Below are 24518 nucleotides of genomic sequence, written 5' to 3'. Positions count from 1 at the left end.
AATTGATACAAGCCGAGTGTGCATGTTTGAGCGATGCCTCATCTGCCCTAGCCATGCATATATTTTGTTTATGTTATCAACTCTTGGCTCTGACTCGGTCTTTCGTCCACAACCGGCGTTCGCTGGCGCACTAAAAGAAACTACTCTAAATTCTCCACGCTATTCGTGGTGCGTTTCAGGGGGCCGATACGTCAGCCCTTGGACTCTGCCCGGTGATTGCTCTCCCTAATAAAGGGATCAGTGAATGTCTACATCGCGAACCGGACAAACGGCGGGCATAACAGCTCTGCCGTAAAAGTGCAATGTCGCCAAATTCCGCATCCCTAGCTGGGTGATATCTAAGCACCATCCGCCACCGCCCCCACCCCTTGCCACCACTATCATAATTTTAACCTGTATTATCACGGAATCTGTGATTCTATTCAGAAAATTACATGTCTGAGTGCAACTTTCATTTTATTTACCCAAGTATCTACGCCTGCGCTTCGACAACAAGGTGGGCATCACTGCGTGCATCGTCTACTTCGTCCTCAGCGTGAGTATTTTGCAGGAATCTTTCATGACGTTCACGGACAAACTTACAAACAAAGAACATGTTATTGTGTGATTTCGTGCTATAAATTGTTGCAAACTTCTGTTCCAACGTAATTTGGGATGCGTGATGATGATTTGCAAATAGAGTTGAATATAATCCTTACCGATCAATTCTGAGATTGAAAGACGTTTATTTTTATGACAATAATGCCCATTATATTTGTTCTAATTTCACTTTGGAGAGAGGCTCTGACGCAACTGGGGGCAGGCGCAGCCGGCTCAGCCTGTTTGTCGGCAGCGGGCACACGCGCGCGCGCGCGTTTTTCAGTCGGTGCGGTTAACTGGGGCGCCGTGCCGACAGCAAGGCAAGCTGAACCTAGAGGCTTCCTGTGCGAAGCTGTATTTCCACGTTGGCTGAAGCGACCCCGCGGAAGCGCATGTGTGGTCCGAAGTATTGCGGTTTGGTGGCCAGCCACAACAGTGCAGACAACACCAAGGCACACGATTCACGTGTTAAACTGTATCGGTTCCCGGGCGTGTCGCACGAGAAATAAAGGCGGCAAGCGTGGATAGCTGACAGCGCTGTCTCGCCTTCTATTTTGGCTGTCTGAGTTCATCGCTTTCGTTCGTTCCGACTACCTGAATCGGTAAGTAACGCGGCGCATGCACGCAGCGACTACAGTAATGATTACTCGCTAGCTTCTCGCATTGTGAAAGTCCAGTTACGGTTGTAGGTGAAACAACATTGTGTTTTGATTCCCCGAGTTCGTGAGACCTACCCGTCGGTGTTGAACGTTCACACTTGCGTTATACGGTTAGCATTACGCAGTTGGCTGAATTCAACTGAACTCGGCACATTGCCAGAAGTTCGGCGCCTGCAATTCACGCGTCGGGAAGGCTGCTTTATCACGCCGCAATGGACGTCTGTGCATTTTGAGCAAGCTTTAACATCGTACTGCAGGTTTGCTTTGTTCTTGCCACTTCATTTGGGTGATATTTAAGCTGCTAAATATAACTGGGACTTAATACATGCTTTGTAATTGCAGCCGTGAAGTAACCACCTTCTGACTTTGTGCGATTTTCTAGCCGCGTTCGCGAAACAGGTTTTATAAGCCTGTCAAATCGATATCCTCATAAAAAGAGAGTGCAAGCATGACGCGAGGGTTGCAATAACAAGGCGAGCAGTTCGTCTTTCTTCACAGTGGCTAAAGCTGAGCTAGATTCCTCGCCTCTTAATCGGCGGGTGATTCTCCAGCGGCACGAAGGACTTGACTCTAACCTTATCAGGAAACAGTGCCATGGCCGTATAATTTCTTTTTTTCGCACGCCGCAAACGTTTGTTCACGACAGTACACGGCTCCTACTGCATGCATGTCATATCAAAGCAGCAATCATATGATTCATAGTTCACACCGCTGAACATAGAAGGCGTGCACAGCTGCATTTCAGGGTGCATGTGGCCCATTGCCCATTTTTAACACGAAAGAATGAGACTTACCTCGAGGCATACGTCCTACACGGTGTAATGGCGACTTGGGACATTCATTTAGCCTTGAGTCGGGCGTCGTTGTCGTCGATCGTCTGCTCTTCAGCGTGAACGTGATGGACGAGCGTTGCTCCTTTTATCAAGTTCGCTTTTCGGAAGTGTCAGTCAAGCTTGAAGGTCCTTTTGAAGCCGCACTGCAAGCGGTACATTGTGAGGCGCCGCAGGTGCACTGCGAGAGCTCTGCACGTGCACGGAAGCGAGCGGCAGATCATTGGAGAGAACGAAAAACGCGCGTTGTTTGCCCTCTAGTTTGTATTCTTATGCCAACGATGGCGCTGCCTGTCAAGAGCAGCAGCGCCAGTATGTGATGCTTGGGGAGGCTATAGGACTTACTAGGTCTTTTATGCATTCGCTTAAGGATACATCGAGATGAACACGGGCTAGTGAGGCTATGCTACCATGTTCTTTATACCCATGGCCAATGCTCACTAACTGACAATCTCTAATGTATCTTTGACTGAACTCAGTGCCTACGTAATTTCCTTTTGTCATCACCATATAAATAATATTCACTAAATGCCTCACTGCTCACTGAATTTTTTTTTGCTAATCATCATGTACATGCACAGTCATGCTCCCACACGGAGTATCTGTTGCGCCATAATTCATCATTTTGCCAGAGCCGAAGTACGCACCCCGCGCTAGTAAGATAATGCATGCATCTGCGCATCTGCGCACTGTCCCGATGCAGTAAATTATGGTGTGGATCCCGCATAACCATGTGGAACCATCTGGAGACGGCGCGATGATATGCTCTCTCACGGCCGCGCTTGAACGAAAGGGTAGCGTTCCCGCGTGACCGTACGTATTCGACCCGTCCACTTTACCAAACCCTTGTTACTATCGTGTCTGCGCCGGTTTGATCCTAGCCGCGGCGGTCGTATTTCCATGGAGGCGAAATGGTAGACTCCCGTGTACTGTGCGATGTCAGTGCACGTTAGAGAACACTGGACGGTCGAAATTTCCGGAGCCCTGCACTACGGCTTTTCTCATAATCATAACGGGTTTTGGGACTTAAAACCCCAGAAATTACTAATATTATTATTACCGCGTCTGCACTGTAAAGGAAGCAGGATTTCAAGTACTGCTGGTGTTCGTGAAGTACACGGCCGCACTGGCAGCGTCCAGCCGCAGGCGCAATTGTTCTGACATATTGTGCGAGAACAGACGATGCAGCCCTCCATGCGTCGCACCCACGGAGAAAGATATACAGAAGTGCCGACTCCGCCACCGCGAAACGCATTCGCTCAAGAAAACCATGTAACGCGGACAAGGAATCTAGCTGCCTCCTCTCCGGTTGATCTACTTTCCGCAAACGCCAGTCGGCATCTTCCTCTCGCTTTCAGTCACACTCAGACACGTGCGCTCGTCACATTATCGCCGGCCGCGGCGCGCCGGTGTTTCCACCACAGGCGGCGGCGCTTGAACGGCGCGGGGTTCATGGGATCGGCTGTGGTGTGGCGTGGGGTAGGGCGAGGGTGGAGGTATGTTGGAGAGTCTGGGGGGAAAATTTGTCCCTTGAAATTGTAAAAAAAAAAACTTTCTCCGTAAGGGCGAAGTAGTGAATGTTATAGCAACAAGTCGTAATGTTATAAAAAGTAAGGCTCGCAGCTAACTCTTTAGAACCGATCTCGCGTAACTATCAGAGGTCCTAGCACTTAGAAGAGCATACGAGCCGTTTGCTAATGTCTCCCTTATAGGCCCTTTTTTCGTGGGCGCCGCCATATTGCCTAGCGCGCGGCGCCGTCTCTGGTCCGGCCACCCACTGGCATGTTCGCAGCTGCGCGTTTGTATGGAAGGCATACGTGCGGCTGCAGTTGCAGCCGTTTTTCGTTCTGGCGCACTGAATTTCGCATCAAATGGTGCGGTCTATACAGGAAATGAATCTGTGAGACGTCCTGAAACGGTGTGATCTATTCAGGGTCAATGATGTTCATATACGGCGACGAGAACGTGTTGCAAGTGGTCGACGTCATATATTTTCGGCATTTTCTGTTGGAAAACCACGTGAATATTTCGACTTGTTCTAGCAGGGCAAGCAAGCGCCCCAACTCTTAGCGGATACAATGAATTTTTTTTCTTGTACTGTAATCTTTTAGTATGTTTTTTTTTTTCATTCACGGTGTGTTCATGCTGTCGCGCCGGCTACCGCTCGTACACGCGGTTGTGCGCAAGCACGCAGTCTCGATTTCGTAGAGCGTACGGCATTTGTTTGCTGCTCGCGAACAGTTGCCTATCTTGTTTCTCGCCTTTTAAGTGACCGCTTATTACTCGCTCGTTTATTGCGCACCAGCGTGGACGAAGTTAGAGCTGTTTACAGAAATGTGTTAGTACATATAAAAACGTTGCTGATGTTGACATGCCGGCACGCTTCTTCATCTTTGTTCTTTTAAGAATCGTGATATTTGATTGGATTTCGGCACCGATAAGCTGAAGATGGTTAGATAGTTTCTTCTGCAGGTGAGACACGGGTCGCGCCCGGGCTCGAGCCTTTTCGATAGGCATCGGAGGTGCTTCGCGTTTTCTTTTTTCCTTTGTAACTACCAGATGTACTGTTCTTGCTAAATTCTTGCTGTCGTTCGCAAAGCTAAGCAGCAAAAGTGGCATTTCAATAAAAACTGGACAAGCGTAACAACGTGGTTTTTGTATCGCGCTTAGAGAAGAATTAACTGCGTTGTATATCATTGCGCGACTTGTCGGACACGGTTCCTGACCACCTAAAGATTTTTCTTCCCAAGGTAGTAGTTCTACACACGAAGTGACAGTACTCTTTTTTTTACTATTCAGATTTCATATGGCTCATCGTATACGATACACCCCGCTGTCTTACGGGAGTTATAACTTCACGACAAACACCTCGCCACATCCTTTTCATGTAGCGTTCAGTGAATGTTCGGGTTTTACAATGCTGGTACGGAGAACAAATGAAATGTATGATGCCGGTTACCCCACTACAAAGTGAGAGATTTGTCCTCCGTGCTAATACCGGTAAACATCAACTTGCAGCGATCACCGTGTTGAGCCAAGCTACGAAGCTAATTGTTAGTTCAAACACACCATAATAAAATATGATATAAAAGAAGCGAGAACAACTGAGGTGGCTACTCGAGTGTTGCTTTCATGTTTTGCACATTACCGAACAGGGCCGTACTAGACTGCTTATGCTTGTTCGCAAATCTGGTCATATCCGAATGACATTTGACTGCATGAAACACTGGGAATTCCAGATATACTGCGGAACTTGCCGATTTAGAACCCGTAACATAACAGAAGCGATCTACATTGAAGAGTGCGCACAAGCGCAAAAACTCCCCGTTTGGTGGTGCATGTCGCAAACTTATGCAGACAGAAGTTTCCATTTAGGAGCGAAGATCCTTAGGGTGTGGGTCTGTCCCTCCTCTGTAGTATGTAATATCCACCTCTAGTTCTTGGAGTATTCACTAGATGGCGCTGTCGTAGCTACCTCTAGTTCTCAGACAGGTCCCTAGATGGCGCGGAGGCGCTCGCTGCGTTGCAGATGCGTGCTCTAGTACCCCCCCCCCCCTCTCTCTCGCCTCGTGACGCCGACGCTCCGCGCTCGCAGCGTTGCAGACGCGTGCTCTAGCCCCCCCCCCTCTCTCGCCTCGCGACGTGACGCGATGCGGAATTCACGGAAGATCCGCATATGGCGCGTGTCATTGGTGGAAGGCAATCGTTCGATTTAGTGCGGCGACATACGTTAGGGGGATCGTTGTAATGAAGGGACCACGTAAAGTACAATAAGTTTTATTTGTAGAGATACATTAGAACGCTGTAATGGGTCGTCCTCTAGAGGGTCTTCTAGTGGGTCGCCCTTTTCGCCTCTTCTCGGAGAGCACGCTCCTCGTGCTCGTGCTCGTGAGAGTCTGCGAGTCTGCGCTCCGTTGGCTGTCGTCGTTGTGCACCGTCGCCGTCAATCCCGCCATCAATAAACGCCTTTACAAAGTTGTGGAGGTGCTGTACCGTCACAACTTCGGCCTCCATTTGATGCCCCTGGAGCTTCGATCCCGTACCGTGCCATCTACCATGCCGCAAGACGCCGCTCAGCAAACGCCGCACCTTGCTCCGACCGCTTGTCCCGGTGTCCCTTGTATCCGCGACCCCGCAGTCTTCACTGGCGCAGATGGAACCGACGTGGAGGACTGGCTCGCGATCTATGAACGCGTGAGTGTCCCCAATAGATGGGACGAGGCAGGAAAATTGACCAACCTGGTTTTCTACCTTGCGGGTGTGGCCGGCCTGTGGTACAACAACCAAATATCCGATTTTACGACGTGGTCCGACTTCAAGACCGCCATTATCAACGCGTTTGGCCGCCCTGACGTTCGTAAGCTGCAGGCCGAACAGCGTTGGCGAGTACGAGCTCAGTAGGCCGGGAAAACCTTTACCAGCTACATTGAAGCCATCCTCGATTTGTGTAAGAAAGCCGACGCCACCATGTCGGAGTCTGACAAGATGAGGCACATTATAAAGGGCATCGACGACGATGCCTTCACGATGCTGCTTGCCAAAAGCCCCAGCACAGTGGCCGAGGTCATAACGCTCTGCCAGAGCTACGAGGAGCTCCGCCGGCAGCGGTCGATGACCCGTCGCTCTCCATCCCGCGAAGCCGAGCTCGCTGGCTTGTAGACATTATCCGACCACTCCACCTTGCTGGCAGAGGTGAAGTCCTTCGTGTGCGAGGAAATCGCGTGCCAGTTCTCTCTGCTGGACTTTGCTCAACCTCAGTACGTTCAACAGCAGTCAACCACTCTTCTCCTTCCCCTCCGTCGAGCGATTGAGCAGGAAATCGCGAAGGTCATTGCCCGAGTCCCACCAGCGCCATCTGGCTCCTGCACCACTGAGTTACGCCCAAGTTGTCGCAAGGACGTCCCCAGTCATACCTACAGCAGCCCCACACAGTTACGCCGAAGCCGCCGCTGGACATCAGTCCTTCGAAGCGGCTGTGCCGGCTACCTACGCCGACGTCATGCAGAGGCCACGACCGCAGACAACGATGCAGTCATATCAGTCGCCACCCCGTCAGTCACGTCCTGCGCCATGGGCGGGCCTTGATCCAGCAAACCGATGGCACACACCTGACAACCGCCCCATACGCTTCGCATGCGGTTACGTCGGCCACGTGGCACGTTATTGCAATCGCGTCCAGCCGCCTCAAGTCCTGTCGCCCGCCACCCTCCAGTCAAACCGCACAATTTACGCCCCACCTACGCCTCTGTCACCGACATCACCCCAAGCTCCATCTACTCGGCGCTCTCCGTTTCCACGACGTCGCTCAATGTCGCCGATACGACCACATCCGGTCGCACGCGACCAGGAAAACTAGTCGTCGCAGTCCACGAGGCAAGGGCTCCGACGCTATCGAACTGCGAAAGCCCTCAGCGAAGCCCACCGAATGTGATAGACGTGTTTGTCGATGGTGTTCCCGCATCTGCCCTTGTCGCCACTAGAGCCGCCGTATCGGTTATCGACCGAAAATTGAGCCGATTAGTACGAAAAGTGAGGATGCCACTTTCAGGGATGTCTCTCCGTACAGCCAGATCCCAGAGTACTCATCCTACAGCAATATGCACAGCTCGCGTCGTCATTCAGGACGTTCTGTACGACGTTGAGTTCATCATAATTGCTGCATGCTCTCACGATGTCATCCTGGGATGGGATTTTCTCTCCCGCCACGACGTCGTAATTCATTACGCACCAGCCGAAATCGAACTCTCCCCGATCTCAGATTTGACGCCGGCGGACACTTCATCGGTATCGAGCAAGATCCTCGTCAACGACGATACCAAAGTACCTCCAAACTCGTCGACGGCTGTGTCAGTCGACTGTGCCGCTCTCTCCGACACCATTGCACTCATTCCTCCATCTGGTCACGTTTGCAAAAGGAAAGGCTTGCTGATACATTTCGCGACCGTTCAAGTCACTCAGGGCAGCACCGCTATTTTTGTTACGAACCATCTCCATACATTGTTACGTTGGTGTGAGGGGAATGTCTCACTAGAGTGGAACCCCTCGAAGACGCACAAGTTATGGACGCACCCGATGACACGCACTGTCCCAGTTCCCGTACGCGTCCGATTTTCCACGTCCGATTCGTCGCCTGCTGATGTGTTCAGGTCCTCCATTGATGACAACCTCACATCGGTCCAGCGTTCCCAACTTCTGTGCCTGCTGGAAGAATTTCGTTCTTCTTTCGATGTCGGGCAAACTTCTCTCGGCCGCACTTGCGCTGTTACGCATCGCATCGACACTGGCGCCCAGCCACCACTGCGGCAACGTCCATATCACGTGTCTCCTGCAGAACGTCGGGTCATTAATCAACAAGTTGACGATATGCTTCGACGCGACGTTATTCGGCCCTCGGACAGCCCATGGGTGCCCCCCGTTGTTCTCGTTGCGAAGAAGGACGGTTCCGTGTGGTTCTGTGTGGACTACCAACGGCTCAACAAGATCACTCGCAAGGATGTTTATCCCCTGCCGCGAATCGACGACGCGATTGACAGCCTGCAATGAGCCGAATTCTTTTCATCTCTTAATTTGCGCTCGGGGTACTGGCAAGTACCCATGGCGGATGACGCTCGACCGAAGACTGCCTTTGTCACGCCCGACTGCTTGTACGAGTTCAACGTCATGCCGTTTTGTCTGTGTAATGCGCCCGCGACCTTCGACCGAATGATGGACACCGTTCTACGCAAGTTGAAATGGCACACGTGATTGTGTTACCTGGAGGACGTCGTGGTTTTCGCTCCGGACTTCCCCACGCATCTCCAACATCTGCGGCATGTTTTGACGCGTTTGCGCAACGCCGGCCTTCAAGTGAATCTGAGGAAGTGCCGATTTGCAGCATGCCAGCTGACAATCCTCGGCTACGCCGTGTCCAAGGACGGAATACTTCCCGATCCGGCCAAGCTTCGGGCTGTGGCCGAATTTCCCAAACCTACGTCCGTCAAAGAACTGCGCAGTTTCGTAGGACTGTGTTCGTACTTTCGACGCTTCATACGAAACTTTGCCACCATCATAGCGCCGCTGACGAAGCTCCTTGAAAGTAACGGATCCCTAGAGTCGTGGTCTTCCGAGTGTGACGACGCGTTCGCAAAGCTCCGTCTTTGTTGACGTCTCCTCCCATACTACGCCACTACGATCCTGCGGCTCCAACGGAGGTACACACGGACGCCAGTGGTGTAGGCCTCGGCGCTGTCCTTGCGCAGCGCAAACCAGGGTCGTGGCATACGTCGTGGCATACGCAAGCCGTACGCTTACCAGAGCCGATACCAATTACACAAAGAAAAAGAGTGCTTGGCGATCATCTGGGCCCTTACAAAGTTTCGATCTCATTTGTATGGTCGACCACTTGATGTCGTCAGCGACCATCATGCACTATGCTGGCTGTCGTCATTGAAGGATCCCTCAGGCCGTCTCGCCCGCTGGGCACTTCGCCTGCAAGATTACGACATCCGCGTGCTGTACCGCAACGGGCGCCAGCATGCTGACGCCGACGTCCTCTCGCGCTCTCCATTGCCTGACGACAATGCCCCCTGCTCAGTATCTCACATAGCTGTTGCTTCAATCGATGTTCACACCATCGCTACCGAACAGCGCAAGGATAAATGGGTCACCTCGGTGATCGACTTGCTCACTGGCCGTCGGCAACACCATCCACTCGCGCGTTGCGCCTTCAAGCCCACCATTTCGCCATTCGTGAAGACCTACTGCACCGACGTAATTAGAACGCCGACGGCCGCCAGTGGCTACTAGTGATACCCCACAGTCTGCGTTCTGAAATATGCGAAACCTTCCACTGTGACCCGCAATGCGCGCACTCTGGGGTATCCAAAACTTACCACCGCATTCGACACCGCATTCCTCTGACTTCGGCTGGTAACCGCTGGGCCATAGTCGCTGTTGACCATCTAACGCGATACGCGGAAACCGCCGCCGTCCGAGCGGCTACAACACCCGATGTTGCCTCCTTCCTTCTGCACCGATTCATACCGCGTCACGGTCAACCCCAAAAGCTTCTCAGCGATCGAGGCCGTGTCTTCTTGTCCGAAGTCGTGGAAGCCATTCTCAAAGAGTACCATGCTGTTCACCGCAAAACTACTGCTCACCACCCGCAGACGAATGGCCTAACCGAAAGCTTTAACCGCACGCTCGGTGACATGCTCTCAATGTACGTCGCCGCCAATCACACCAATTGGGATGCGATTCCGCCCTTCGTCACCTACACCTATAACACAGCCCCTAAGAGCACTGCTGGTTTCTCACCCTTCTTCTTACTGTACGGAAGGCACCCGTCGCACACCATCGACACGATACTTCCATACTAGCCGGATTCATCGGAGTGTGCGCCTATTTCTGACACTGCCAGGCTTGCTAAAGAGTGTCGCGAGCTTGCCAAGGCATTTACGACGCATGAACAAGAGCTGCAGAAGAGCATTCGTGATGGCAGCACCACTTCGTAGCCCACGTTCCTCCCTGGAGCGCTCGTATGGTTCTCGGTCTCTACCACTGCAAGTGGCCTTTCTTCAAAACTGCTGCCCAAATATGAAGGCCCCTACCGTGTCGTCGAGCGCACATCCCCGGTCAGCTTCCTGATGGAACCCGTCGAACCATCTTCAGACATGCGCCATCGAGGGCGCGCATTGTCAACGTGGAGCGCCTCAAGGCATACTACGACCCGCTCATAGTAAGAAGCTGTTAGGTCGCCGGGCGCTCCCTTTTCGTACCCAAGGTAATTGTAGAGAAGCATTGGAACGCTGTAATGGGTCGTCCTCTCGAGCGCCTTCTAGTAGGTCGCCCTCTTCGCCTCTTCTCGGAGTGCGCGCTCCTCGTGCTCGTGCTCGTGAGAGTCTGAGAGTCTGCGCTCCGTCGACTGTGGTCGTTGTGCACCGTCGCCGTCAATCCCGCCGTCAATAAACGCCTTTACAGATGTTTAATATATAGACGGTGTTTCTCACCTGTTTACTTGATCATATACGGGCGAATTACTCAGAATATTCACGGTTTACCGATGACTCCCTCCGCAGCTTCACCACACTCATCATCATTCACAGGGTGGATATGCTGTGGATTTTTTCAGTAATTGTTAGAACGACCAAATACGGCACAGTGGTTTCCCGTTGACCTTGCGCTGGCTGACATCACAATAAAAGACATCAAAATCCGCAGGTTGACCTAAAACACGCAAAAATTGTTCGAAAGCGCAACTAATCGAAACACCAGCCCGCACAGTCCGCGCCGTCGTGCACGATCCAGAAAGGAGGAAAGTGCTGGTTGCCAGTCCGGTCCTCATCGCCTGATCCAACGGATATAGTCAAAGTTCGCAGTTGCTGTTCGAGCAACGCAGATCTACTCCCCCCCCCCCCTTGTCTCCTGGCGTCTCTTAAGCTCATTCACTCAGCGAAAGACGGGTGGGGCGTTTGCTCTCTACGTAGGAACAATCGACGGCAGGCCTCTCATGCGCCCTCCGTGCGACGGAGACGGCCACCTTGTTTCGTGTCTGCATCAGCCGTGTTCCTCGCTAGGGCTCGCGACCTTTTACTCGCCGGCAGAACATACGATGAGCGAAGGGATGTTATCAATTTCGACTTTATACGGAACATGACGGCGAGAGCGAAAACCCTTCGAGAGTGTGCATGTAATGTCTATTGCAACAACAAATATTCAAACCGTGAAAGCGGGCTCGCAGTGTTTCTGAAGAGCTGCATCGTCCCCGCTGTAAAGAGTTCGTCGAATGAAGGAATAAAATAATCCGGCTCCTTTTCGATTTGCTTCGTTCTGGCCTTTACTACCCTCCTTACCAGGGGCGTAGCCAGAAATTATTTTCGGGGAGGTTCAACCATACTTTATGTATGTTCGTGCGTGCTTTTGTATGTGTGCGTGTATATATACGCAAGCAAAACTGAAAAATTTCGGGGGGGGGGTTCTCTTCACTTTCTGTTCATTGCACTCTACTGAAATTTAAAGCATGCTCTGACGACAAAGCCAATCGTACACCCTCCCGGATATGCAGCACCTGTCTTCAGCAGAGTAGCACCTTGCCACAGCAAGATGAATAGAAGAAAGCCAAATTTTATACCTTGTAGTAAATACACTAATTTAGGTAAAAGTTATAACGATCCACGTGCACCACGTGTACTGTTAGAAATACGTGTATGCATGAAGAAAGGAAGAGAAAGGCATTGGTCATTGCTTTATTTTCATATATCACACCACTGCTGGTACTTTCAGCTTATAAGTCTTTTGCTGCTTTATTTCTTCACAGTATTTATTTAGTTATGTTTATTTCTTCACATGTTATTGTGCGAAAAATCTAATTATCAAGAGATATCGCCTTTAAGCACGCCATGCGCTCTTGCATCACATATCCTGCTGCGCTAAAGTTTATCACACTGCTCGGCGTCGGCAGTCTTTGTTCTTAACTTCCGCCACTGGAGCAAATGTAGGATGCCTTTGTGGAGTTCTGAAGAATGAATATAACTGTCCAGCTCATCCCTTCATTTCTCTCGTTCCCGAACATCGGGCTACTCTTCAATCTCATTTATAAAACTCCTCTTTTAGGGCTTTCCCTTGCAGTTTTCAGCGTTGTATGTTATGCATGGTTTGCACCGTGCTCTTTTTTTCCTTCATCCCGGACTTGCTGACTGCTGCCTTCGTCGGCGTCACGACCATGTGACATCTGGTGGAGGTGCTGCTCGTTCATGTACCGGACGCCCTCGTCAAGCCGTGAACCCAGCCCACGTCACGAAGAAGACACCGCCAGCGACAGTCGAGCCACCCGCAGACTGAAAGGACTACCCCCCCCCCCCAAACGGACTCCTACCGGACAAGCCTAGAGCCGCGGTGACGACGACAACAAGCACAATGACGGCCGCAGTGTCCCCTGCAGCGATAGTGATGCAGCCGCCCAGGGAGTCGCCGACATTCCGTGGTTCACCATGTGAAGACCCCGAGACCCGAATGGAGACGTTTGAAAGGGTCTCGACATTTAACAACTGGACCTCAGACGACAACCTGCGCCATGTGTAATTTTACTTGGAAGACGCAGCAAGAACCTGGTACGAGAATCGGGACTCCGCACTCCGTACCTGGGAGCTCTTTCGCGGCAATTTTTTGCCTACGTCCACAAGCGTCGTCCGAAAAGAAAGGGCCGCGGCCTTGTTGGAGACACGGGCGCAACACCCGAACGAAAACGTGGCCATCTTCACCGAAGAAATGAACCGACTATTCCGCCACGCTGACCCCGACATGCTCGAGGAGAAGAAAGTCCGCTTCCTCATGTGAGGGGTAAAGCAAGAACTCTTCGCTGGACTGATGCGTAACCCACCTAAGACCGTCCAAGAATTCCTGACGGAAGCAACGGCGATCGAGAAGAAGCTGGAAATGCGTACGAGACAGTACAACCGCCGCATTCCTACGACGACCTTCGGGGAGGTTCACGCGCTACAATCTGATGACCTGCGTGACACCATCAGAACTATCGTGCGGGAGGAGCTGCGTGAATTGTTGCCCTCCTCCCAGCCTCAAGTGGACCTGATCGCCGACGTCGTACGCCAGGAAATCTAGCAATTTCAGGGAGCACCTGAACCAGCGCAGCCTGAGCAACAAGCAATGAGCTACGCTGCTGCAGCCCGACGCATCGCCCCCGCTCCTCGTCCACGTCAAGACGCCGCGCCGCCGCAGCAGATCCGCCGCCAGACGCCACCGCCGCCACCACCACCAACACCCTGCCGTCCTGCTGTCGCCCAGCGCTACGCGCCGACGAAGACCACATTTGGCGCGCCCCTGACAACCGCCCGCTCTGCTATGACTGCGGGGAGGCCGGCCACACGTACCGCCGCTGCCAGTACCGTGAGATGGGGCTACGCGGATTCGCTGTCAACGCGCCTAGCCCGCAGCCAGGCGAATGGCCTCGCGACATCGACGAATACCCCACAGGCACACAGTGGCAAGAACGACGACCTTCCTGCTCGCCGTCGCCCGGCCGCTACATGTCACCGCACCGCCGGCAGTACACTGGCCCAAACCGGGGCCGGTCGCCTAGCCCATATTCGGAAAACTAAGGGCAGCAACCGATGGAGGTGCGGTTGCTGAACGACGAAATACTGAAGATCCTCCACTGTCGACGACGACACGGCGACGAAGTTCCGTGCCCCCGCCACACGCCGAACGACGTCGACGTCCTGAAGACGAAACTTTGTGACCGGAAGCACACCTGACGACGCAATGGGGAAGCAGCGGTGCGAGCCGACGTAGCCGTGACCCGACGCCGCGACGTAACCGCAACGCAAGACGGCGGACTAGCGACCTCGACGTTCTGATCGGCGGCCACAACGTCTCCGCTCTCGTCGATACTGGAGCCTACTATTCCATCATCAGTGGACCGTTCACAGCAAAGTTGAAGAAAGTTAGGACTGCTTTGGAAGGCCCCGAGATGCGGACCGCTGGAGGCCATCTCATAACGCCGATTGGTGTCTGCACGGCGAGAGTCACCATCAACAACCGCACTTATCCTGCGAGCTCTGTAATCCTACAAAACTGCTCCAGGGATGTCATACTTGGAATGGACTTCCTAAGTGACCACGACGCCGTCACCGCCTTAAAAACCAAGTCGATAACCCTATCGTCGGAGAAAGCGACACCGCCGGATACGAACCCATGTCAATGCGTACTACATCGATTACTACGATTGCGTACTACATCGAAGAAATGTTGGCTGTCAGCGACGCGTTTGCCTTTTCAGATTCTGACGAAGCTACAACGACAACCGTAATGCCTGAGCCATCCTTCGACATAAACCCAAGCCTTCCCGCCCGCCAACAACAACAGCTCCGATGCCTTCTGAAGAAATACAAGGACTGTTTCTCGTCGTCATCACGAGTCCGGCAAACGCCCCTTGCTAAACACCGTATCATAACGGAAGAAAATTCTCGACCACTCCGTCAGAGTCCCTACCGGGTTTCGACGCGAGAAAGGGACGCCGTTAAGAAACAAGTCGACGAAATGCTACGTGACGACATCATCCAGTCGTCCAAGAGTCCGTGGGCGTCTTCCGTAGTGTTAGTGAGGAAGAAGGATGGAACCCTACGTTTCTACGTCGATTATCGTCGCCAGAACAAAATCACGAAGAAGGACGTGTACCCTCTTCCACGGATAGACGACGCCCTGTATCGACTCCACAACGCGAAGTGCTTTTCGTCGATGGACCTCAAGACCGGCTACTGGTAAATCGAAGTCGACGAGAGGGACCGACAAAAGACGGCCTTTATAACACCAGACGGCCTGTTCGAGTTCAAGGTTATGCCATTTCGTCTTTGCTCGGCACCTGCGACGTTCCAGCGCGTTATGGACACCGTGCTGGCTGGAGTGAAGTGGCAGACTTGCCTTGTGTACTTGGACGACGTCATTGTGTTTGCCTCAACCTTCGACGAACACCTCCGGCGCCTTGACGCTGTACTACAAGCAATCAAGACCTCTGGCCTCACCTTGAAGCCTGAAAAGTGCCACTTTGCATACGAGGTGCTACTGTTTTTGAGTCACGTGATCAGCAATGGTGGTGTTCGCCCAGACCCGCGGAAAACAGCTGCAGTCGCTGCCTTCCTGCCTCCCACCGACACGAAAGCCGTGCGACGTTTTCTCGGCTTGTGCGCCTACTACAGGCGCTTCGTCAAGGAATTTTCACGAATCGCCGAGCCGCTAACTCACCGCACGAAGACCGACGTGCCCTTCAAGTGGGAAACGGCTAAAATAGAAGCATTTGAAGAACTCAAACGACGCTTCATATGCCTCAGATACTAGCGCATTTCGACGAATATGCCGATACGGAAATCCACACCGACGCAAGCAGCGTAGTGCTCGGCGCCGTCCTTGTGCAGAAGACTGACGGGCAGGACAGGGTCATCAGTTATGCTAGCCGTTCGCTATCAAAGGCAGAAACGAACTACTCCACAACAGAAAAGGAGTGCTTAGCGATCATCTAGGCTGCATCCAAGTTTCGCCCCTACCTCTACGGCAGGGGCGTAGCCAAGGGGGGGGGGGGGTTGGGGGGGTTCAAACCCCCCCCGAAATTTTTCAGTTTAGCCTGCTTATATATACACGCACACATACAAACTCACGCACGAACATACATAAAATATGGTTGAATCCCCCCCCCCGAAAAAAATTTCTGGCTACGCCCCTGCTCTACGGCAGACCACTAAAAGTTGTGAGCGACAACCACGCATTGTGTTGGCTAGCTAACTTGAAGGACCCTTCAGGTCGCCTCGCACGGTGGAGCCTACGACTTCAAGAATTCGACATTACCGTCGTTTACAAGTCGGAAGAAAACACTCCGACGCTGACTGCCTGTCTCGCACTCCCGTCGACCCACCGCTGCAGGACGACCAGAAGGACGACTCCTTCTTGGGAATCATAAGTACCGACGATTTCGCCGAACGACAGCGAGCGGATCCAGAACTCAGGGGCCTCGTGGAATACCTCGAGGGCAGGACCACCATTGTTCCAAATGTATTCACGCGGGGACTGACGTCGTTTTTCTTGCACTACGGTGTTCTCCTAAAGAACTTCTCACCCCTTCGAGCAGATTGCCATCTCGTGGTACCCTCGACATTGCGGCCAGAGGTCCTCCAGGTTCTGCACGACGATCCGACGTCTGGACACCTGGGTGTTTCTCGCAAGCTAGCAAGAATACAGAAGTACTACTGGCCGCGCCTTTCCGCCGACGTCACACGTTACGTAAAGACCTCCCAGGACTGTCAGCGACGGAAGACACCGCCAAATAGGCCAGCCCGACTTCTACAGCCTATCGAGCCACGTCGACGGCCGTTCCAGTAAATCGGGATGGACTTACTGGGACCGTTCTTGACGGCCAATACAGGAAACAAATGGATCGTCGTAGCTACCGACTACCTCACCCGCTACGCCGAGCCAAAGGCCCTGCCCAGAGGCAGTGCCACAGAGGTAGCCAAGTTCTTCGTTGAGAACATCGTCCTGCGTCATGGCGCCCCAGAGGCCCTCATCAGCGACAGAGGTACGGCGTTTACTGCTGACCAAACTCAGGCAATACTGAGGTACAGCCAAACAATCCACCGCCGGACCACAGCGTACCAGCCACAGACAAATGGCCTCACCGAGCGGCTAAACAAGACCATCGCCGACATGCTGGCCATGTACGTCGACGTTGAGCACAAGACGTAGGAGGCCATCCTTCCGTATTGTCACGTGATCGTGACGTCGACGAAGACAGCAGTGGGCGTTTGCAGGATGAAACTGTTTATTTGGCCGAACTTGTGGCCGGAAAGTGATAACTAGAACTACAGCAATACACGCTGTACAATGATAGCGGCGAACAGGGCGTCGTCCGTCGATCAACTGACAAGCGGTCACGCGTGTCTGCTTTTATACAGGCGCTATCGAACTTTCCAGCAATATCGCTGGTGGCGGCGTAATCTCTAGACAAAGCTGGAACATTCGCGTGCGGGGCGCAATCTTAACAAACTGATCTACTACGATCGCGACGCTTCTAGAACATTACTTCGCGGACAGCGTCGAGCGTTGCTAACCGTTCCTGCCGGTCAAACCTGAATACATCAAAACAAGACAAGAAGTGGGCGTGGCATTGCCCCCCTCTGAAAAAAAGCATCGTCCCGATGCTTGTGAAAGAACAAAGAAGAGAGAAAAAAACAAGTGCATACATAAATACATTACAATAACAAACGAAAAGTAGAGTCCCCAGGTTCGCTAACGCGCAAAAAACGGCTTAAGGCGCACGACATGGACGACTTCAGGTCGTGCGCGGCGTCGCTGAGAGTTCGTAATGCCGTCCGGGATGACCTCGTAGTCAAGAGCGCCGAGGCGTCGAAGAACCTTGTATGGCCCGAAATATCGCCGAAGGAGTTTTTCGCTAAGCCCACGTCGGCGTATCGGCGTCCAGACCCAAACACGGTCGCCGGGCTGGTATTCCACGAAGCGTCGTCGAAGATTGATTGTAGCGACGGCTGTCGGTGTACTGCTGGGACTTGATGCGCAGGCGGGCGAGCTGTCGAGCTTCTTCGGCACGTTGTAAGTAGGTGGTCACGTCGATGTTTTCCTCGTCGGTCACGTTTGGTAACATGGCGTCGAGCGTCGTTGCCGGGCTCCGTCCGTAGACCAACTTCTACGGCGTCATCTGCGTCGTTTCTTGCACAGCGGTGTTGTATGCGAAGGTCACGTACGGAAGGATGGCATCCCACGTCTTGTGCTCGACGTCAACGTACATGGCCAGCATGTCGGCGATGGTCTTATTTAGCCGCTCGGTGAGGCCATTGGTTTGAGGGTGGTAGGCAGTGGTCCGGCGGTGGCTTGTCTGGCTGTACCTCAAGATCGCCTGAGTTAGCTCCGCTGTAAACGCCGTACCTCTTTCAGTGATGAGGACCTCTGGGGCGCCATTACGCAGAACGATGTCTTCAACAAAGAACTTCGCTACCTCGGCAGCACTGCCTCTAGGTAGGGCCCTTGTTTCGGCGTAGCGGGTCAGGTAGTCGGTAGCTACGACGATCCACTTATTACCGCTAGTCGACGTTTGGAACGGCTCCAGGAGGTCCATCCCGATCTGCTGGAACGGTCGCCGAGGTGGCTCGATCGGCTGAAGAAAGCCCGCTGGTCTTGTTGGCGGTGTCTTGCGTCGCTGACAGTCTCGGCATGTCCTTACGTAGCGAGTGACGTCGGCGGCAAGGCGCGGCCAGTAGTACTTTTCCTGTACTCTTGACAGCGTTCGGGAAACACCGAGGTGTCCTGCTGTCGGGTCGTCGTGCAGGGCCTCGAGGACTTCTGGCCGCAATTCTGGAGGCCCCACGAGAAGGTATTTGGCTCGATGTGGCGAGAAGTTCTTTTGGAGAACGCCGTTGCGTAAGAAAAACGACGCCAGTGCTCGCTTGAACACTTTCGGAACGACGGCGTTCTTGCCCTCGAGGTATTCCATAAGGCCTCTGAGTTCCGGGTCGGATCGCTGTTGTTCAGCGAAATCATCGGCACTTATGGTTCCCAAGAAGTAGTCATCATCCTGGTGGTCTTGCGGCGGCGGGTCCACGGGGGCACGAGAAAGGCAGTCGGCGTCAGAGTGTTTTCTTCCGGACTTGTAAACGACGTGAATGTCGAATTCTTGCAGTCGTAGGCTCCACCGTGCGAGGCGACCGGAAGGGTCCTTCAAGCTAGCTAGCCAACACAAGGCGTGGTGGTCGCTCACAACTTTGAAGGGCCGGCCGTAGAGGTAGGGGCGAAACTTCGATGTAGCGCAGATGATGGCCAGGCACTCCTTTTCCGTTGTCGAATAGTTGATTTCTGCCTTTGATAGCGACCGGCTAGCATAACTGATGACCCTCTCCAGCCCGCCAGTCTTCTGCACGAGGACGGCGCCGATTCCTAGGCTGCTTGCGTCGGTGTGGATTTCCGTATCGGCGTCTTCGTCGAAATGTGCTAGTAATGGAGGCATCTGAAGGCATCGTTTAAGTTCTTGAAATGCCTCGATTTGCGCCGTTTCCCACTTGAATGGCACGTCGGTCTTCGTCAGGTGCGTTAGTGGCTGGGCTATTCGTGAAAATTCCTTGACGAAGCGTCTGTAGTAGGCGCACAAGCCGAGAAAACGGCGTACGGCCTTCTTATCGGTGGGTGGCGGGAAGGCAGCGATGGCAGCTGTTTTCCGCGGGTCCGGGCGAACACCATTCTTGCTGATCACGTGATCCAAAAACAAGAGCTCCTCGTACGCGACGCGGCACTTTTCAGGCTTCAGGGTGAGTCCGGAGGTCTTGATCGCTTGAAGTACAGCTTCAAGGAGTCGAAGGTGTCGTCGAAGGTTGAGGAAAACACAACGACGTCGTTCAAGTACACAAGGCACGTCTGCCACTTCAAGGCGGCCAGTACTGTATCCATAACGCGTTGGAAAGTCGCGGGCGCCGAGCAAAGACCAAATGGCATGACCTTGAACTCGAACAGGCCGTCTGGTGTTATGAAGGCAGTCTTTTTTCGGTCTCTCTCGTCGACTTCGATTTGCCAGTAGCCGGTCTTGAGGTCCATCGACGAAAAGTACTTGGCGCTGTGGAGTCGATCTAGGGCGTCGTCTATTCGTGGGAGAGGGTACACGTCCTTCTTCGTGACCTTGTTCAGGCGACGATAATCGACGCAAAAACGTAGGGTTCCATCCTTCTTCCTCACTAACACCACAGGTGACGCCCACGGACTCTTGGACGGCTGGACGATGTCGTCGCGTAGCATTTCGTCGACCTGTTTCTTGACGGCCTCGCGTTCTCGCGTCGAAACTCGGTACGGGCTCTGACGTATTGGTCGGGCACTTTCTTCTGTTATGATGCGATGTTTCGCGACTGGGGTCTGTCGAATTCGTGACGACGACGAGAAGCAGTCCTTGAATTGTAGGAGCAGGGTTTTTAGCTGGTCTTGCTCGTGCTTCGGGAGGCTCGGGTTAACGTCGAAATCTGGTTGGTTTCGTCGATTCGTCGAAGCAGGTTCGGTAGCATCGAAGAGGGCGAGAGCATTGCTGGATTCCACGAATTCGTGGATGTAGGCGACCGTCGTACCAATGTTGAGGTGCCTATATTCATGGCTGAAATTTGTCAGCACTACCTTTGCTTTGCCATCACGCAGCTCGGCTATGCCTCTTGCGACGCAAATCTGACGGTTGAGAAGTAGGTGCTGATCGCCCTCGATGACACCTTCAAGGTCTGCGTGTTCTTCGGTGCCAACGGAAATGATGATGCTGGAGAAAGGCGGAATGGTGACGTGCTCTTATATCACATTCAATACGGGCTTTCCTGGCGTCGTGTGTGGCGGCAGCGCTTTTTCTGAGGTTAGTGTTATTGACACAGATCTGAGGTCTATTACGGCACCGTGTTCACTTAGGAAGTCCATCCCAAGTATCACGTCCCTGGAACAGTGCTGCAGGATAAGAAAGCTCGCAGGATAGGTTCGGTCACTAATGCTGACTCTTGCTGTGCAGACTCCAGCCGGCGTTATCAAATGACCTCCAGCGGTGCGGATTTCAGGACCTTCCCAAGCAGTCCTAACTTTCTTCAACTTCGCGGCGAATGACCCACTGACGACGGAATAGTCGGCCCCAGTGTCGACGAGAGCGGTAACGTTGTGTCCGTCGAATAGTACGTCGAGGTCGCTAGTCCGCCGTCTTGCGTTGCGTGTACGTCGCGGCGTCGGGTCACGGCTGCGTCGGTTTGCACCGCTGCTTCCGCGTTGCGTCGTCAGGTCTGCTGCCACGGGTCGCAAAGTTTCGTCTTCAGGACGTCGTTCGGCGTGTGGCGGGGGCTCGGAACTTCGTCGCGGCGTCGTCGTCGACGGCGGAGGATCTTCAAAGTTTCGTCGTTCAGCAACCGCACCTCCATCGGTTGCTGCCCTTAGTTTTCCGGATACGGGCTAGGTGACCGGCCTCGCGTTGGGCCAGTGTATGGTCGGCGTTGGGGGGAGACATAGCGGCCTGGCGACGGCGAACGGGAGGTTGTCGGGGCGTCCATTGCGTTCCCGCGAGGTAGTCGGCGATGTCGCGTGGTCTTTCCCCTCGTTGTGGACGCGGCGCGTCGATGGCGAACCCACGCAGTCCCATCTGTCGGTACTGGCAGCGGCGGTAAATGTGGCCAGCTTCCCCGCAATGGTGGCAGAGTGGGCGGTGGTCGGGGGCGCGCCAAACGTCGGTCTTCCTCGGCGTGTATAGCTGGCCGGCTGGCGGGCGGTATGACGTCAGTGGCAGCGGCGGTGGTGCCTGGCGGCGTAACTGCTGGGGTGGCGCGGCGTCTTGACGTGGGCGAGGAGGGGGGGCGTTGCGTCGGGCTGCAGCGGCATAGCTCACTGCTTGCAGCTGTGGCTGCGCTGACTCGGAGGTGCCCAGAGACTGCTGTATTTCCTCTCGGACGATGTCAGCGATCGAGGAAACTTCAGGCTGTGGTAAGGGTAAAAGTTTGCGCAGTTCTTCGCGCACGATCGCTCGGATCGTTTCACGCAGGTCGTCGGAGCCGACATGAACAGCTGGGCTGTCTTGAATCGAACGGCGATTATACTGGCGGTTGCGCATTTCCAGCGTCTTCTCTACCGTCGTCGCCTCTGAGATGAATTCTTGGACTGTTGAGGGCGGGTTCCGCATCAGCCCAGCGAAGAGCTCTTGCTTTACCCCTCACATGAGCAACCTCACTTTCTTGTCCTCAGGCATGGCTGGGTCGGCGTGGCGGAACAGTCTGGTCATTTCCTCTCCAAAGATGGCAACACTTTCATTTGGAAGTTGAACCCGCGTCTCTAGCAAGGCTGCGGCCCTTTCTTTTCTGACGACGCTTGCAAACGTCTGCAGGAAAGCGCTTCGAAAGGCGTCCCAAGTTCGAAGAGTGGACTCCCGATTCTCGAACCAGGTCCTTGCTGCGTCTTCAAGGTAAAAGTAAACGTGTCGCAGCTTGTCCTCGGAGTCCCAGTTGTTGAATGTTGAGACCCTTTCGAAAGTCTCGAGCCAGGTGTCCGGGTCTTCGAATGACGACCCGCGGAAGGTTGGCGGCTCCTTGGGCTGCCGGAGTAGGATCGGCGCAGGCTGCACGGGGTCCGTCATCGTCGCTGCGGTGGGTGTTGGGACCTGGGGCTGCCTGGTTTTTTTCGGGAAGGAGCCCGTGCTCTGGCTGCAGTCCCTTCTGCCTGCGGCTTGTTCGACGATCCGGGTTTTCTTTGCTGTCGTCCTCCTCGCGGCTTGGGCTTGGGTCAGCGCTTCGCGGGGGCGTCCGGATCATGGAAGAAACAGCACCTCCACCAGATGTCACGTGGTCGTGACGTCGACGAAGACAGCAGTCGGCGTTTGCAGGATGAAACTGTTTATTTCGCCGAACTTGTGGCCGGAAAGTGATAACTAGAACTACAGCAATACACGCTGTACAATGATAGCGGCGAACAGGGCGTCGTCCGTCGATCACCTGACAAGCGGTCACGCATGTCTGCTTTTATACAGGCGCTATCGAACTTTCCAGCAATATCGCTGGTGGCGGCGTAATCTCTAGACAAAGCTGGAACATTCGCGTGTGGGGCGCAATCTTAACAAACTGATCTACTACGATCGCGACGCTTCTAGAACATTACTTCGCGGACAGCGTCGAGCGTTGATAACCGTTCCTGCCGGTCAAACCTGAATACATCAAAACAAGACAAGAAGTGGGCGTGGCATTATGTGACTTCGCATACAACACGGCCGTCCAAGAAACGACGCAGATGACGCCGTACAAGTTGGCCTACGGAAGGAACCCAGCGACGACGCTCGACGCCATGCTACCCCACGTCACCGACGAAGAAAATGTCGATGCCGCCGCTTACTTACAACGTGCCGAAGAAGCTCGACAGCTCGACCGCCTGCGAATCAAGACCCAGCAGCACACCGACAGCCGTCGCTACAATTTTCGACGACGCTTCGTGGAATACCAGCCCGGTGACCGTGTTTGGGTCTGGACGCCAATATGCAGATGTGGGCGTAGCGAAAAACTCCTTCGGCGATACTTCGGGCCATACAAGGTTCTTCAACGCCTCGGCGCTCTTGACTACGATGTCATCCCGGACGGCATTACGAACTCCCAGCGACGCCGCGCACGACCTCAAGTCGTCCATGCCGTGCGCTTTAAGCCGTTTTTTGCGCGTTAGCGAACCTCGGGACTCTACTTTTTTCCTTTGTTATTGTAATTTATTTGTGTATGCACTTGTTTTTTCTCTTCTATGTTCTTTCACAAGCATCGGGACGATGCTTTTTGAGAGGGGGGGCAATTGCACGCCCACTTCTTGTCTTGCTTCGATGTATTCGGGTTTGACCGGCAAAGACGGTTATCGACGCTCGACGCTGTCCGCGAAGCAGTGTTCGAGAAGCTGTGTGACTGTAGTATATCGGTTTGTTAAGATTGCGCCCCGCATGCGAGTGTTCCAGCTTTGTCTAGAGATAACGCCGCCACCAGCGATATTGTTGGAAAATTCGATAGCGCCTGTATAAAAGCCGACGCGCTTGACTGCTTGTCAGTTGACCGATGGTCGGTGTTCTGTTCGCCGCTATCAGTGTACTGCTGTAGTTAACTTTGAGTTTCCCGGGCAAAAGTGCGGCCGAATAAAGAGCTTCATCCCGGACTTGCTGACGGCTGCCTTCGTCGGCGTCCCGACCACGTGACAATATGTCCAGTCCACGTTACCGATCCTCCTGTGGGCAACGAGCTTCGTCTGCATGTGTTACAACCTGCTCCGTGTTGATGTAAGCTGAGCAACAGTGTTTATCTGGAAGTTTACTTTCTTGGACAAAATGAATTGCCCTAGCCGTGTTGTGTACCACATATCTAGCAATTGGTGACCTGCAGCTGCGGTGTCGTGCAATGTTTGTGAGGCATCTGGCGAGCGCAATCCCTTCAGCTCGTCGCTGCAATGAGCG

General features: G+C 53.6%; 1 protein-coding gene across 1 annotated transcript in view; it reads left to right on the top strand.

Annotated features, from left to right (window-relative positions):
* The first annotated feature begins 478 nt into the window (after positions 1 to 478).
* LOC119399448 (putative sodium-dependent multivitamin transporter) overlaps positions 479 to 24518 on the top strand; it is a 99292-nt gene continuing 75252 nt past the window's right edge. The window contains exon 1 of the mRNA XM_049417394.1: positions 479 to 535. The gene's annotated coding sequence lies outside the window, so the exon portion shown is untranslated. The remainder of the gene's footprint in view (positions 536 to 24518) is intronic.

The sequence above is a fragment of the Rhipicephalus sanguineus genome, chromosome 7 (genome assembly GCF_013339695.2).
Source record: "Rhipicephalus sanguineus isolate Rsan-2018 chromosome 7, BIME_Rsan_1.4, whole genome shotgun sequence".
Classification (NCBI taxonomy): Eukaryota; Metazoa; Arthropoda; class Arachnida; order Ixodida; family Ixodidae; genus Rhipicephalus; species Rhipicephalus sanguineus.
Note: the sequence above shows the minus strand (reverse complement) of the source record. Positions and strands in the feature narration are given on the sequence as shown.